This window comes from Oncorhynchus clarkii, chromosome 21, assembly GCF_045791955.1.
Source record: "Oncorhynchus clarkii lewisi isolate Uvic-CL-2024 chromosome 21, UVic_Ocla_1.0, whole genome shotgun sequence".
NCBI lineage: Eukaryota > Metazoa > Chordata > Actinopteri > Salmoniformes > Salmonidae > Oncorhynchus > Oncorhynchus clarkii.
The window spans coordinates 32,951,365-32,967,533 of NC_092167.1; the positions used below are offsets into that span (position 1 = coordinate 32,951,365).

The window sequence follows — 16,169 nt, forward strand, 5'->3', positions numbered from 1 at the left end:
TATCAGTAACCCCCCCCCCCCCCCACACACACACTGACCGCAGACTAGTGCCAGGAATAACCCCAAACACCCACCTATACCAGCAGCTACAAACTGTCTCACTACTAGCCCTGGTGCTCTCTCTCTCTTAATTCAATTTGCTTTATATGCATGACGTAACAATGTACATATTGCCATTAGTTTACTTTGGAGATTTACATTATTAACATAGTTAAAATAATAAGAATCAATATTGTCAACGGGAGTAACAACAATAATCAGGGGTCCAAATCATCTCTCTCTCTCTCTCTTTCTTTCTCTCGGTCTCCCTCTGTCTCTCTCTCTCAGTATGTATAGGGACAGGGACGTACTCCTTAATGCTTAGCCAGCAACTCCCATAGCATGAATCCATATGTACAACCACATCAGCTGGGAGAGAAAGAGGGAGAGAGGGAGTGAGAGAGAGAGAGAGAGAGAGAGAGAGAGAAAAGAGAGAAAGAGAGTAGTCTTTTGTGCAACGCTGGCATTTAAATCACAGAGGAACCTCCACTGAGTGCACAAGAAAGAAAGAGCAGGAGAGAGAACGAGAGAGAGAAAGAGCAGGAGAGAGAACGAGAGAGAGAAAGAAAGAGCAGGAGAGAGAGAACGAGAGAGAGAAAGAAAGAGCAGGAGAGAGAACGAGAGAGAGAAAGAAAGAGCAGGAGAGAGAGAACGAGAGAGAGAAAGAAAGAGCAGGAGAGAGAACGAGAGAGAGAAAGAAAGAGTGAACGAGAAAGACAGAGAAGCGGAGAAGAGAAGGAAAAATAAACTACTTTTGTGTTTCCAACACCAGCGGGTAGAAGTCAGTGACAGCCAGCAACATAAACACACTACCACCCAGCTGACGTACAATCTCTCTGTGTATGCCTATTTCACACACACACACACACACACACACACACACACACACACACACACACACACACACGCACACGCACACGCACACGCACACACACACACACACAGTCCCTCTCTCCCTCTCTCCGCAACTTTCTCCTGCTAGCTTGCTTTTGTCTACCCTTGGTGCTAGCTGCGAGCTAAAAAAACCTCTAGAATTTGTTCAAATGATAGCAGTGTATGTGTGAGTGTGTGTGTAAAATGAGAAAGCTCTTACCTTGGTTAGGGCTTAGGCTGCGGCACTGATTAGGTAGTAGTAATATCCAGATTGTTGTGTTGTGTTAGCTAGCTAGGGCAGAGCAGCGGCTGCAGCCGTAGCTTTGTTTTCCCTTCTGTTCCCTTTAAACCAGACGGACGGACGGGGGCCAGGAACCAGGTCCCCCCCCACACACACACTGAGCGACGAACCGATGCACACAACAACAAATTAAACACACACAACCAGCCCACCAACCCAACACTGGTGTCAGAAGCATGCAGAGTAAAAAAAAAAAAATAGAAGACAAATGATACATAAATAGAATTGTGTTTTTGTCTGTCTCTCTCCCAGAAAAAAAGTGTGTGCTTCTCGCTTTGGATCTCCTCTTTCCGTTCTCTCCCTCTTTCACTCACCCTCTCTCTCTCTCCCACACACACACACACACACGCACTCTTTTTCTGTCTCGCTTTTTTTCCACTCAGTAGTCAAACAAAGAAAGGAAAGGAACAGAGCATACACACACACCACAGATCCTGGAGCCCAACCCCCCAGCCTGCCTCTCTCTCGCCTTTCGCTGAACAGCCCCTCCCCCTCTTCTCTGATCACCCTCCTCCTCCTCCTCTCCTCTCTCAGCCAGGCTCTGGCCTCGTTTTCATTTCATTCGCCCGTTCCCCATCTCCCTCCCTCTCTTTATCTGTGTGTCAAACAGATGGGATTGGAGAGAGGAAGGAGAGAGGAAGGAGAGAGGAAGGAGAGAGGAAGGAGCCTCTTCGCTCACTCACCCTCTCACTCTCTTTCCTACCCTCTCTCTCTCTCTCTCTCTCTCTCTCTCTCTCTCTCTCTCTCTCTCTCTCTCAATTTCAATTTAATTCAATTCAGAGGGTTTTATTGGCATGGGAAACATATGTTTACATTGCCAAAGCAAGTGAAATAGATAATAAACAAAAGTGATAAAAAAATAACCCAATCAGAAACAAACAAAAGTTCCAGATGAATAGAGACATTTCCAATGTCTATATACAGTGTTGTGACGATGTGCAAATAGTTAAATTACAAAAGGGAAAATAAATAACCATAAATATGGGTTGTATTTACAAGGGTGTTTGTTCCGGGCAACAGGTCACAGGTCACGTCACCTCTCTCTATTCGGTGTTGTATTAATGGGTGTTTAAGATGATACTATTTAACACTGGTGTCTGAGCCATTCTCCTGAGAAAGAGAAGACACGGATAACCCTGGACTGCGCTTAGAAAACAAATAGGGTGTTGCAACATATGGATGCAGTACGTTACCAACAACGATGAGACAGTCTACCTGTCTACCAGACAGTTCCTCGGCCCGCACGTCACTGGCCCCTTCACACAGACAGCGTGGTGAAGAAGGAGCATCAGCACCTCTTTAAACCTCAGGAGGCGGGAGAAATTTGGCATGGGATCCCTCACAAACTACAGAAACTACATTGAGAGCACCCCGTCGCGTTGTCTCGCCGCCTGGTACGGCTACTGGTGGTGTGGTCAGTCCAGGACACCTTCAGCACCCATTATCACAGGAAGGCCAAGAAGATCATCAAGGACATCAACCACCCGAGTCACGGCATGTTCACTCCGCTATCATCCAGAAGGCGAGGTCAGTACAGGTACAAAGCTGGGACCGGAAGACTGAAAAACAGCTTCTACCTCCAGGCCATCAGACTATTAGGTAGTCACCACTAGCCGGCCTCACCCAGTACCCTGCCCTGAACTCAGTAACTATTGGTATTCAACCCTGGACCTTTACATGTTGTTTTTATAACCTTTATTTAACGAGGCAAGTCAGTTAAGAACAAATTCTTATTTTCAATGACAGCCTAGGAACAGTGGGTTAACTGCTGCAGTACACACCTTTTCTATGAATTTACAGTCAGCTCGGGGGTTTGAACTTGCAACCTTCCGGTTACTAGTCCAACGCTCTAACCACTAGGCTACCCTGCTGCCCCCGCCACCTTAGAGACAGCTGCCCTATGTACATAGTCATTGAACACTGGTCTGTTGACCAACTGTTTCATCCACTTTGTATGTATATACTGTATTCTAATCAAGCCTCATCCTATATAACTACTGCAGTACACACCTTTTCTATGAATTTACTGTCCATACTGTCTTTACACACCATTATATACAGTTGAAGTCGGAAGTTTGGAAACACCTACTCATTGAAGGGTTTTTCTTCATTTTTCAAAATGATGAAATTACACAATCATGTGTAGTAATCATGTAGTAAGCAAGTGCCTTGATGACAGCTTTGCACACTCTTGGAATTCTCTCAACCAGCTTCATGAGGTAGTCACCTGGAATGCATTTCAATTAAAAGTTCATTTGTGGAATTTCTTTCCCTCTTAATGTGTTTGAGCCAATCAGTTGTGTTGTGACAAGGTAACGGTGGTATACATAAGATTTGATAAAAGACCAAGTCCATATTATGGCAAGAAAAGCTCAAATAATCAAAGAAAAACGACAGTCCATCATTACTTTAAGACATGAAGGTCAGTCAATACGGAACATTTCAAGAACTTTGAATGTCTCTTCAAGTGCAGTCGAGAAAACCATCAAGCGCTGTGATGAAACTGTCTCTCATGAGGACCACCACAGGAAAGGAAGAACCAGAGTTACATCTGCTCCAGAGGATAAGTTCATTAGAGTTACCAGCCTCAGATTGTAGCCCAAATAAATGCTTTGCAGAGTTCAAGTAACAGACACATCTCAACATCAACTGTTCAGAGATGACTGCATGAATCAGGGCTTCATGGTTGAATTGCTGCAAAGAAACCACTACTAAAGGACACCAGTAAAAATAAGAGACTTGCTCGGACCAAGAAACACAAGCAATGGACATTAGACTGTTGGAAATCTGTCCTGAGGTCTGATGAGTCCAAATTTGAGAATTTTGGTTCTAACCACCATGTCTTTGTGAGACGCAGAGTCGGTGAACGGATGATCTCCGCGTGTGTGGTTCCCACCGTGAAGCATGGAGGAGGAGGTGTGATGGTGTGGGGGTGGCTAGCATGGCTAAATAAATAAAAACCCTGGAATGAGTAGGCACGTCCACATTTTTGACTGGTACTGTACATATATTTATATTCTGGACTCATTTATTCATTGATTATTCTGATATTTCTTAATTCCTTCCTTTACATTTTGGGGATTTGCGTGTTTTGTTTTGTATTGTTATGTATTACTGCACTGTTGGAGCTAGAAACATAAGCATTTCGCTGCAGCTGTGATAACATCGTGTGTACACGGCCAATACCTATAGATATTATATCATCCACAATAAGAGAAGGTGTAGAAACACTTGTGAGTGTACAATCTGTATAGTATAACAGTATTTGTGAGAGTACAATCTGTATAGTATAACAGTACTTCTTAGTGTACAAACTGTATAGTATAACAGTACTTGTGAGTGTACAAGCTGTATAGTATAACAGTACTTGTGAGTGTACAAACTGTATAGTATAACAGTACTTGTGAGTGTACAAAACTGTATAGTATAACAGTACTTCTTAGTGTACACACTGTATAGTATAACAGTACTTCTTAGTGTACAAACTGTATAGTATAACAGTACTTGTGAGTGTACAAACTGTATAGTATAACAGTACTTGTGAGTGTACACACTGTATAGTATAACAGTACTTGTGAGTGTACAAACTGTATAGTATAACAGTACTTGTGAGTGTACAAACTGTATAGTATAACAGTACTTGTGAGTGTACAAACTGTATAGTATAACAGTACTTCTTAGTGTACACACTGTATAGTATAACAGTACTTCTTAGTGTACAAACTGTATAGTATAACAGTACTTGTGAGTGTACAAACTGTATAGTATAACAGTACTTGTGAGTGTACACACTGTATAGTATAACAGTACTTGTGAGTGTACAAACTGTATAGTATAACAGTACTTGTGAGTGTACAAACTGTATAGTATAACAGTACTTGTGAGTGTACAAACTGTATAGTATAACAGTACTTGTGAGTGTACAAACTGTATAGTATAACAGTACTTCTTAGTGTACACACTGTATAGTATAACAGTACTTCTTAGTGTACAAACTGTATAGTATAACAGTACTTGTGAGTGTACAAACTGTATAGTATAACAGTACTTGTGAGTGTACAAACTGTATAGTATAACAGTACTTGTGAGTGTACACACTGTATAGTATAACAGTACTTGTGAGTGTACAAACTGTATAGTATAACAGTACTTGTGAGTGTACAAACTGTATAGTATAACAGTACTTCTTAGTGTACAAACTGTATAGTATAACAGTACTTGTGAGTGTACAAGCTGTGTAGTATAACAGTACTTGTGAGTGTACACACTGTATAGTATAACAGTACTTCTTAGTGTACAAACTGTATAGTATAACAGTACTTGTGAGTGTACAAACTGTATAGTATAACAGTACTTCTTAGTGTACAAACTGTATAGTATAACAGTACTTGTGAGTGTACAAACTGTATAGTATAACAGTACTTCTTAGTGTACAAACTGTATAGTATAACAGTACTTGTGAGTGTACAAACTGTATAGTATAACAGTATTTGTGAGTGTACCAGCTGTATAGTATAACAGTACTTGTGAGTGTTCTGATGAGTTCTGTAACTACTGTAAGTACTTGCAAGTGTTTCAATGAAATCCTGTGGCAGGATGATGACACCAATGTGTGTGTGTGCGTGTGTGTGTAAGTTCACCTGCTAGCCACACACTCCCGACATTTCCGTTTTCTCAACCAAACACGAAGATGTTTCATTTTGCTCATGTTCTCTCACACACACACACACACACACACACACACACACACACACACACACACACACACACACACACACACACACACACACACACACACACACACACACACACACACACACACACACACACACACACAGCCCCCCAAGACTGGCCACGTGCACCGTCCCGTAGAGAGAGCGAGCACAGGAAGAGAGAGAGAGAAAGAGGGAAGGCTCGTAAAGAGGGTGACCGTATGGGAAATAAGTTCAACGTACGACTAGCTTCATATAGAGCAGACCTTCCACTCCTACAGAGAAGAGAGGGAAGAGAGTGCACCAGAAAAGAGGAGTGAACAAGAAGTTACTGCGGTACAAAGTAAAACATACAACCGTATTGCTAAGACCAGAATTCAATGTCATACATCTTGTTTCCACTGCTCAGTAAACATGCACTTCCAGATATATGGAGTCATTTTTTTTGTGTGGAAGGTTTTTGGCTTGTTCAGAATATAATCAACCAGACATTTGATTCCAGTCAGAAACATTGATTCATCATTAAGCTATGATTGAGAATGACACAGAGAGAGAGAGAGAGAGAGAGAAAGAGAGAGAGAGAGATTAAGGATGGCGGAGAGAGAGAATAAGTGATAGAAAGAGAGAGAGAATAAGTGACAGACAGAAAAAAAAGAGATACTATTGGTGAGAGAAAATGAGAAAGAGAGAGAGAAGGACAGAGAGAATTGAGGACAGAGAGAGATACTGTACCGTGCGTGGAGACAGCAATAAGAAGAAGAGACTTGCTTGGACCAAGAAGCACAAGCAATGGACATTAGACCGTTGGAAATCTGTCCTGAGGTCTGATGAGTCCAAATTTGAGATTTTTGGTTCCAACCACCGTGTCTTTGTGAGACGCAGAGTTGGTGAACGGATGATCTCCACGTGTGTGGTTCCCACCGTGAAGCGTGGAGGAGGTGTGATGGTGTGGGTGTGCTTTGTTGGTGACACTGTCAGTGATTCATTTAGAATTCAAGGCACAATTAACTAGCATGGCTAAATAAATAAAAGAGACACTATTGGTGAGAGAAAATGAGAAAGAGAGAGAGGGACAGAGAGAATAGAGGACAGAGAGAGATACTGTACTGTGGGTGGAGTGGTAGGTAGGCTGGGGAAATAAACTGGTGTAATCGGGTCCAGTAGTCAGTAGTGACATCTCTTTGGTTCTCTTACATAATTTAACATCCTATTGATTTGTCACTGGCAAGATTTGGCCCTCAGCCAATATGCAATAGCATTTGTAATATTTGAGCTTCAGCCAAGAAGAGAGGGCTGAGCGAGAGAGAAGGGAGAGGGAGGGGGTAGGAGAAGGGAGGGTGGACAGAGGGCAGAGAGAGGGGGTAGAGAGAGAGAGAAGGGAGAGGGAGGGGGTAGGAGAAGGGAGGGTGGACAGAGGGCAGAGAGAGGGGGTAGAGAGAGAGAGAAGGGAGAGGGAGGGGGTAGGAGAAGGGAGGGTGGACAGAGGGCAGAGAGAGGGGGTAGAGAGAGAGAGAGAGAGAGAGAGAGAGAGAAAGAGGTCCTGGGATGTTGATGGTATCATCAATGAAATTATAAAATATACTGACCACAAATTCCAAATGCCTATAATTATAACTTTAACATCATCCTCAGCTCTGGCATATTCCCCAAAATTTGAAACTAAGGACTGATCACCCCAGAAGAATTTGACCCCAATAACTACCGTGGGATATGCGTCAACAGCAACCTTGGGAGAATCCTCCGCATTTTCATTAACAGCATGGCTTGTACATTTCCTCAGTGAAAAGAATGTACTGAACAAATGTCAAATGAGCTTTTTACCAAATTACCGTACGACAGACCACGTATTCACCCTGCACACCCTAATTGAAAAACAAACCAACCAAAACAAAGGCAAAGTCTTCTCATGACTTGTTGATTTCAAAAAAGCTTTTTACTCAATTTGGCATGAGGGTCTGCAATAGAAATGGATGGAAATTGGTGTTGGGGGAAAAACATACAACATTCTAAAATCCATGTACACAAACAACAAGTTAAAATTGGCAAAAAACACACATTTCTTTCCACGGGGCTGTGGGTTGAGACAGGGATGCAGCTTAAGCCCCACCCTCTTCAACATATATGTCAACAAATTGGCGAGGGCACTAGAACAGTCTGCCGCACCCGGCCTCACCCTACTAGAATCTGAAGTCAAAGGTCTACTGTTGGCTGATGATCTGGTGCTTTTGTCACCAATCAAGGAAGGCCTACAGCAGCACCTAGATCTTCTGCACAGATTATGCTAGACCTGTAAGACAAACATAATGGTGTTCCAAAGAAGGTCCAGTTGCCAGGATCACAAATACAAACTCCACCTAGACACCGTTGCCCTAGAGCACACAAAACTATACATACACTACATGGCCAAGAGTATGTGGACACCTGCTTGTCGAACATCTCATTCCAAAATCATGGGTAATGGTATGGAGTTGGTCCCCCCTGTGCTGCTATAACAGCCTCCACCCTTCTGGGAAGGCTTTCCACTAGATGTTGGAACAGTGCTGCAGGGACTTGCTTCCATTCAGCCACAAGAGCATTAGTGAAGTTGGGCACTGATGTTGGGCGATTAGGCCTGGCTTGCAGTCGGCGTTCCAATTCATCCCAAAGGTGTTCGATGGGGTTGAGATGGGGGCTCTGTGCAGGCCAGTCAAGTTCTACACCAGTCTCGACAAACCATTTCTGAATAGACCTTGCTTTGTGCACGGGGGCATTGTCATGCTGAAGCAAGAAAGGGCCCTTCCCAAACTGCACAGAATTGTCTAGAATGTCATTGTATGCTGTAGCGTCAAGATTTCCCTTCACTGGAACCCAGGGGCCTAGCCAAGGGGCCGAGCCAAACTTTAAAGTTGGCACTATGCATTCGGCCAGTTAGTGTTCACCTGGCATCCGCCAAACCCAGATTTGTCCATCGGACTGCCAGATGGTGAAGTGTGATTCATCACTCCAGAAAACGCGTTTCCACTGCTTCAGAGTCCAAAGGCGGCGAGCTTTACACCAGTCCAGCCGACGTTTGGCACTGCGCATTGGTGATCTTGGCTTGTGTGCAGCCGCTCAGCCATGGAAAGTAATTTCATGAAGCTCCCGACAAACAGTTATTGTGCTGACGTTGCTTCCAGAGGCAGTTTGGAACTTGTTAGTGAGTGTTGCAACCGAGGACAGACGATTTTTACACGCTACGAGCTTCAGCATTCGCCGGTCCCGTTCTGTGAGCTTGTGTGGTCTACTAATTCGCAGCTGAGCCATTGTTGATCCTAGACGTTTCACAATAACAGCACTCACAGTTGACTGGGGCAGCACTTGCAGGGCAGAAATTTGACGAACTGACTTGTTGGAAAGGTGGCATCCTATGATGGTGCTACGTTGAAAGTCATTAAGCTCTTCAGTACGGGCATGTCTATGGAGATTGCATGGCTGTGTGTTAGATTTTATACACCTGTCAGCAACGGGTGTAGCTGTAAGGACAGACGCTGAGAGACGAGAAGAAAGTACATGAAGTGAATATTTAATAAACAACGGACATGAAACAGAACATGGACAGCGTCTGGACGGGGAAACAAAACGACATTAATACTGACACGGGGAACAAACTGAGGAACAGACAGATATAGAGGGGGCAATTAACAAAGTGAAGGAGTCCAAGTGAGTCCAATGAGCGCTGATGCGCGTAATGATGGTGACAGGTGTGTGTAATGATGGGAAGCCTGGCGCCCTCGAGCGCCAGAGAGGGGGAGCGGGAGTGACAGTATCCCCCCCTCTAGGGGCGCCCCCCGGCGTCCCACCTGGGCGAGCCTGACGGGCCGACTGAAACATGAGAGTCGGACAAGCCGGCTGAGGCATGGAAGCCTGACGAGCCGGCTGAGACGTGGGAGCCCGAAGAGCCGGCTGAGGCGTGAAAGACTGACGATCCCGCTGGGGCGCGGGAGCCCGACAAGCCGGTTGAGGCGTGGGAGCCCGACAAGCTGGCTGAGGTGTGGGAGCATGACGGGCCGGTTGAGGCGTGGGAGCCCGACAAGCTGGCTGAGGTGTGGGAGCATGACGGGCCGGTTGAGGCGTGGGAGCCCGACAAGCTGGCTGAGGTGTGGGAGCCTGACGGGCCGGCTGAGGCAAGCAAATTTCTTGAGCCAGCTAAGGCGTGGAAGCCTGACGAGACCGCTTCCTTCGACAGTGGCACCCAGACCCGACGTCACCAACAAAAACAAAAACTCCCTGATGCGTCAAATTGTGGTGTTAGCATTCTGTACAGTACAGGGGACAGAATACAGGGGAGTGAACATTTAATAAATAGCGGACATGAAACAGGGAACAAACTGAGGAACAGACAGATATAGAGGGGGCAAACAACAAAGTGAAGAAGTCCAGGTGAGTCCAATGAGCGCTGATGCACGTAATGATGGTGACAGGAGTGCGTAATGATGGGTAGCCTGGCGCCTGAGAGGGGGAGCGGGAGCAGGCGTGACAGTAGCTGAGATAGCCAAATCCACTTATTTGAAGGGGTGTCCAGCTACGTTTGGCTATGTAGTGTACCTCGGCCTAAACATCAGCACCACAGGTAACTTCAACAAAGATGCGAACAATCTGAGAGACAAGGCAAGAAGCTCAACAACCAAGAATTCACAAAATGGGACAAACACCAAATTGAGACTGCATGCAGAATTTAGCAAAAAATCCTCCGTGTACAACATAAAACACCAAATAATGCATGCAGAGCAGAATTAGGCCAATACCCACAAATTATCAAAATCCAGAAAAGAGCAGTTCAATTCTACAACCACCTAAAAGTAAGCGTTTCCCAAACATTCCATAACAAAGCCATCACCTACAGAGAGATGAACCTGGAGAAGAGACCCGTAAGCAAGCTGTTCCTGTTCACAAACACAAACACACCCCACAGAGCCCCAGGACAGCAACACAATTAGACCCAACCAAATCATGAGAAAACAAAAAGATAATTACTTGTCACATTGGAAAGAATTAACAAAAAAAAACAGAGCAAACTAGAATGCTATTTGACCCTAAACAGAGAGTACATAGTGGCAGAATACCTGACCACTGTGACTGTCCCAAACTTAAGGAAAGCTCTGACTATGTACAGACTCAGTGACCTTGCTATTGAGAAAGGCCGCCATAGGCAGACATGGCGCTCAAGAAAAGACAGGCTATGTGCACACTGCTCACAAAATGAGGTGGAAACTGAGCTGCACTTCCTAACCTCCTGCCCAATGTATGACCATATTAGAGAGACATATTTCCCTCAGATTACACAGATCCACAAAGAATTCAAAAACAAACCCGATTTTGATAAACTCCCATATCTACTGGGTGAAATACCACAGTGTGCATCACAGCCGCAGATTTGTGACCTGTTGTCACAAGAAAAGGTCAACCAGTGAAGAACAAACACCATTGTAAATACAACCCATATTTATGTTTATTTATTTCCCCTTTTGTACTTTAACTATTTGCACATCATTACAACATGGAATATAAACATAATATGACATTTGAAATGTCTTTATTCTTTTGGAACTTTTGTGAGTGTAATGTTAATTTCCACTTGCTTTGACAATGTAAACATATGTTTCCCATGCCAATAAAGCCCTGAATTGAATTGAATAGTAAGGGTAGCAGAAAGAGAGAGAGAGAGAGGAAGAGGGAGAGAGGGAGAGAGAGGGAGAGAGAGAAGGAGAGAGGGAGAGAGAGAGAGAGAGAGAGAGAGAGAGAGAGAGGGTGATTGTGTGTCAGTGAGTGTACAGTCCACAGTGTTATCAGTGCTGCTGTAATCAGTTTTATAACAGGGTTAGAGCCAGACTCACTGGATCCACAGGCCAGACCTGTCTGCTTCCCAAATGGGACTCTATTTCCATGACTCAGGTCAAAAGTAGTGCACTATATAGGGACATGGTGCCATTTGGGACTCATGTCTGGTCTGCTGAAAGAAACCTGGATCTAAATACTATTTAAAATAATGTAATATTCTTTAGCTGTCCTTAATTGAGCTTGCATGATGGAATGGAACAAATAGAACAGGCCCAAAAGTGCATACCCCACCCACCTGGCACTCCAGGCAGGCTAAAGTGAACGCTCAAACTATTTGAAAGAGTTCAGATAGTTTTTGAACCCAGGTCTGGTTAGTTCGCAATTCAACGGTTCAATCACGCGGACATTGACGTCTTGCTCCCAGACAAATTAAACAACTTCTTTGCTCGCTTTGAGGACAATACAGTGCCGCTGACACGGCCCGCTACCAAATCCTGTGGGCTCTCCTTCTCCGTGGCCAACGTGAGTAAAACATTTAAACGTGTTAACCCTTGCAAGGCTGCCGGCCCAGACGGCATCCCTAGCCGCGTCCTCAGAGCATGCGCAGACCAGCTGGCTGGAGTGTTTACGGACATATTCAATCTCTTCCTATCCCAGTCTGTTGTCCCTACATGCTTAAAAATGGCCACCATTGTTCCTGTTCCCAAGAAAGCTAAGGTACTGAACTAAATGACTATCGCCCCGTAGCACTCACTTCTGTCATCATGAAGTGCTTTGAGAGACTAGTCAAGGACCATATCACCTCCACCCTATCTGGCACACTAGACTCACTCCAATTTGCTTACCGCCCCAATAGGTCCACTGACGATGCAATCGCAATCACACTGCACTATTCCATCTGGACAAGAGGAATACCTATGTAAGAATGCTGTTCACTGACTACAACTCAGCATTTAGCACCATAGTACCCTCCAAACTGGTCATTAAGCTTGAGACCCTGGGTCTGAACCCCGCCCTGTGCAACTGGGTCCTGGACTTTCTGGCGGGCCGCCCACAGGCGGTGAAGGTAGGAAACAACATCTCCACCCTGCTAAATCTCAACACTGGGGCCCCACAAGGGTGCGTTCTCAGCCCTCTCCTGTACTCCCTGTTCACCCATGACTGCGTGGCCATGCACGCCTACAACTCAATCATTAAGTTTGCCGACGGCACTACAGTGGTAGGCTTGATTACCAACAACGACAAGACGGCCTACAGGGAGGAGGTGAGAGCCTTCGGAGTGTGGTGTCAGGAAAATAACCTCTCACTCAACGTCAATAAATCAAATTAGATGATCGTGGACTTCAGGAAACAGCAGAGGGAGCACCCCCCTATCCACATCAACGGGACAGTAGTGGAGAAGGTGGAAAGTTTTAAGTTCCTCGGCGTACACATCACGGACAAACTGAAATGGTCCACCCACACAGACAGTGTGGTGATGAAGGCGCAACAGCGCCTCTTCAATCTCAGGAGGCTGAAGAAATTTGGCTTGTCACCTAAAACACTCACAAACTTTTACAGATGCACAATCGAGAGCATCCTGTCGGGCTGTGTCTCTGCCTGGTACGGCAACTGCTCCGCCCTAAACCGCAAGGCTCTCCAGAGGGTAGTGCGGTCTGCACAATGCATCACCGGGGGCAAACTACCTGCCCTCCAGGACACCTACACCACCCGATGTCACAGGAAGGCCATAAAGATCATCAAGGACAACAACCACCCGAGCCACTGCCTGTTCACCCCGCTATCATCCAGAAGGCGAGGTCAGTACAGGTGCATCAAAGCAGGGACCGAGAGACTGAAAAACAGCTTCTATCTCAAGGCCATCAGACTGTTAAACAGCCATCACTAACATAGAGAGGCGGATGCCAACATACAGACTCAAATCTCTGGCCACTTAAAGGTTCACTAGTCACTTTAAATAACGCCCCTTTAATAATGTTTACATATCCTACATGACTCATCTCATATATGTATATACTGTATTCTACACCATCTACTGCATCTTGTCTATGCTGCACGCCATCGCTCATCCATATATTTATATGTACATATTCTTATTCATTCCTTTACACTTGTGTGTATAAGGCAGTTGTTGTGAATTTGTTGGATTACTTGTTAGATTTTACTGCATAGTCGGAACTAGAAGCACAAGCATTTCGCTACACTCGCAATTAACATCTGCTAACCATGTGCATGTGACCAATACAATTTGATTTAATTTACAGGCGCACACACACAGGTGTCTACAGCTGGCACTATGCACAGACACACAGGCCTGCTCACGCCCAGTCCCACCACACATACTTCCCAATCACATTCAAGCGTGAGTCAATGCCCCATCCTATACATTCTTCCTTCTTTCAGCTTCCTCTCCTCCTCCTCATCCCCCTTTCCCCTGGAGCACTTCTTCTTTTATAGGATCCTTCTCTCCACAGAGAGGAAGGACTGCAGACGGGAATGAAAGGAGGGAAGCGGAGAGAAAGAGAGGCAGAAAAAACTAGATTAATGGACAGAAGGAAGCAGAGAGCCACTGAAATAGAGAGAAAGAGAGAAAACTCAAACAGGCTTTCCTCTTGACGCTGTAAATAATTCAATTTCTGTATTTTTTTCCCCCATCTTTTTTTCATTCCCTCATTCTCTCTGTTCTTTTTTAAAGGTATACTCAACTGGGAGCAGGCAGTCTGATTAATTGGCAATTAATGTTTAACGAGTTACAGCTGTGTTCAATTAGCACTGGTATCAGCGCTATTCCTCACGACACCTTTCTCCCTCTCTCCTTCTCCCTCTAGTATTCTCTGTCCCTCTCCAGCTCTCTCCCTCTGCTTCTCCCTCCAATATTCTCTCTCCCTCTCTCCTTCTCCCTCCAGTATTCTCTCTCCCTCTCCCTCCAGTATTCTCTCTCCCTCTCTCCTTCTCCCTCCAGTATTCTCTCTCCCTCTCCCTCCAGTATTCTCTCTCCCTCTCTCCTTCTCCCTCCAGGATTCTCTCTCCCTCCAGTATTCCCTCTCCCTCTCTCCTTCTCCCTCCAGTATTCTCTCCCTCTCTCCTTCTCCCTCCAGTATTCTCTCTCCCTCTCTCCTTCTCCCTCCAGTATTCTCTCTCCCTCCAGTATTCTCTCTCCCTCTCTCCTTCTCCCTCCAGTATTCTCTCTCCCTCTCTCCTTCTCCCTCCAGTATTCTCTCTCCCTCCAGTATTCTCTCTCCCTCTCTCCTTCTCCCTCCAGTATTCTCTCTCCCTCTCCCTCCGGTATTCTCTCTCCCTCTCCATCCAGTATTCTCCCTCCCTCTCTCCTCCCTCCAGTATTCTCTCTCCCTCTCCACCTCTCTCCCTTCCCTCTCATATTCTCTCTCTCCCCCTCTCTCTCTTTTCCAGAAATGTCCTATATCCCATTCCCTGTGATTCTCGCTGTCACCATGTCATATGGTAGAGAGAAATACATCCTCTGTATAGATACTACCTATCTACCATGAGTGATAGTAGATGTGATGAATTTACAATCAGTACAAACGGCCTTCTTTTCAATGTCCCCCCCATTTTCTCTCTGTCTCTCATACCTATCTTCCTCTTATTTATCTAATTCATCTGCCTCTCTGTCAAAACACGTCTCATCGCTAAGTCTTAAGTGTGTGTGTGTGTGTGTGTGTGTGTGTGTGTCTGTGTACAATGCTGTTGATGACAGGTAGATGAATGTAAAGCCTGTTGAACCAGAGAGCAACCTATAGAGGGCCAAATATCAGACACATTCTCATACGGTACACACACACACACACACACACACACACACACACACACACACACACACACACACACACACACACACACACACACACACACACACACACACACACACACACACACACACACACACACACACACACTTCACTTTAGGGGTTACAGCGGTTCTTCAAGAGCTGGTTGATCCACAAAGCTGAGTGTGCAGTACACAACATGTCTGTAGCATGTCATGTTGACATGGAATACATCACAACAGCATCAGACAGTCTAGTGGGAGAACAGCAGGCAGAGCACTACAGCAACCTGGACAAAGAGAGAGGGAGGGAGAGAGAGAGAGAGAGAGAGAGAGAGAGAGAGAGAGAGAGAGAGAGAGAGAGAGAGATTGAATGTGTATGTGTGTGTTAGTGCAGGTAGGCTACACATGTTCGAGCAAAAGTGTGTGATAGTGAGTGTGTGATAGTGTGTGATAGTGATTGTGAAGGTGTGTGTATGTGTGTGGAGCTGGCTGTTGGTCGTGGTCTTTTCATAGCCTCCTTTTCAATCGTCTTTCATTCAAATCGGATACCTCCACCCATCTGTTCACAAAGAAAGGGGGAGAACAAGAAGGGGGGGGGGGGGGGGGGGTGACAGGAGAATACAGAGCTGGCTATCACTATTCATCTCTCCGTCTGCCT

General features: G+C 45.3%; 1 protein-coding gene across 3 annotated transcripts in view; it reads right to left on the minus strand.

The window, feature by feature from the left end:
• The window catches only part of LOC139378929 (lysine-specific demethylase 6B-like), a 154,745-nt gene that overhangs the window by 70,632 nt on the left and 67,944 nt on the right, over window positions 1-16,169 (minus strand). Inside the window, exon 5 of one of the 3 annotated variants that reach the window (XM_071121546.1) lies at window positions 15,639-15,798. The exons of 1 other annotated variant lie outside the window; for it this stretch is intronic. The gene's annotated coding sequence lies outside the window, so the exon portion shown is untranslated. Of the gene's footprint in view, window positions 1-1,132; window positions 1,624-15,638; window positions 15,799-16,169 lie in introns of those variants that run through there. One more of the 3 variants, XM_071121548.1, reaches the window with a different exon arrangement.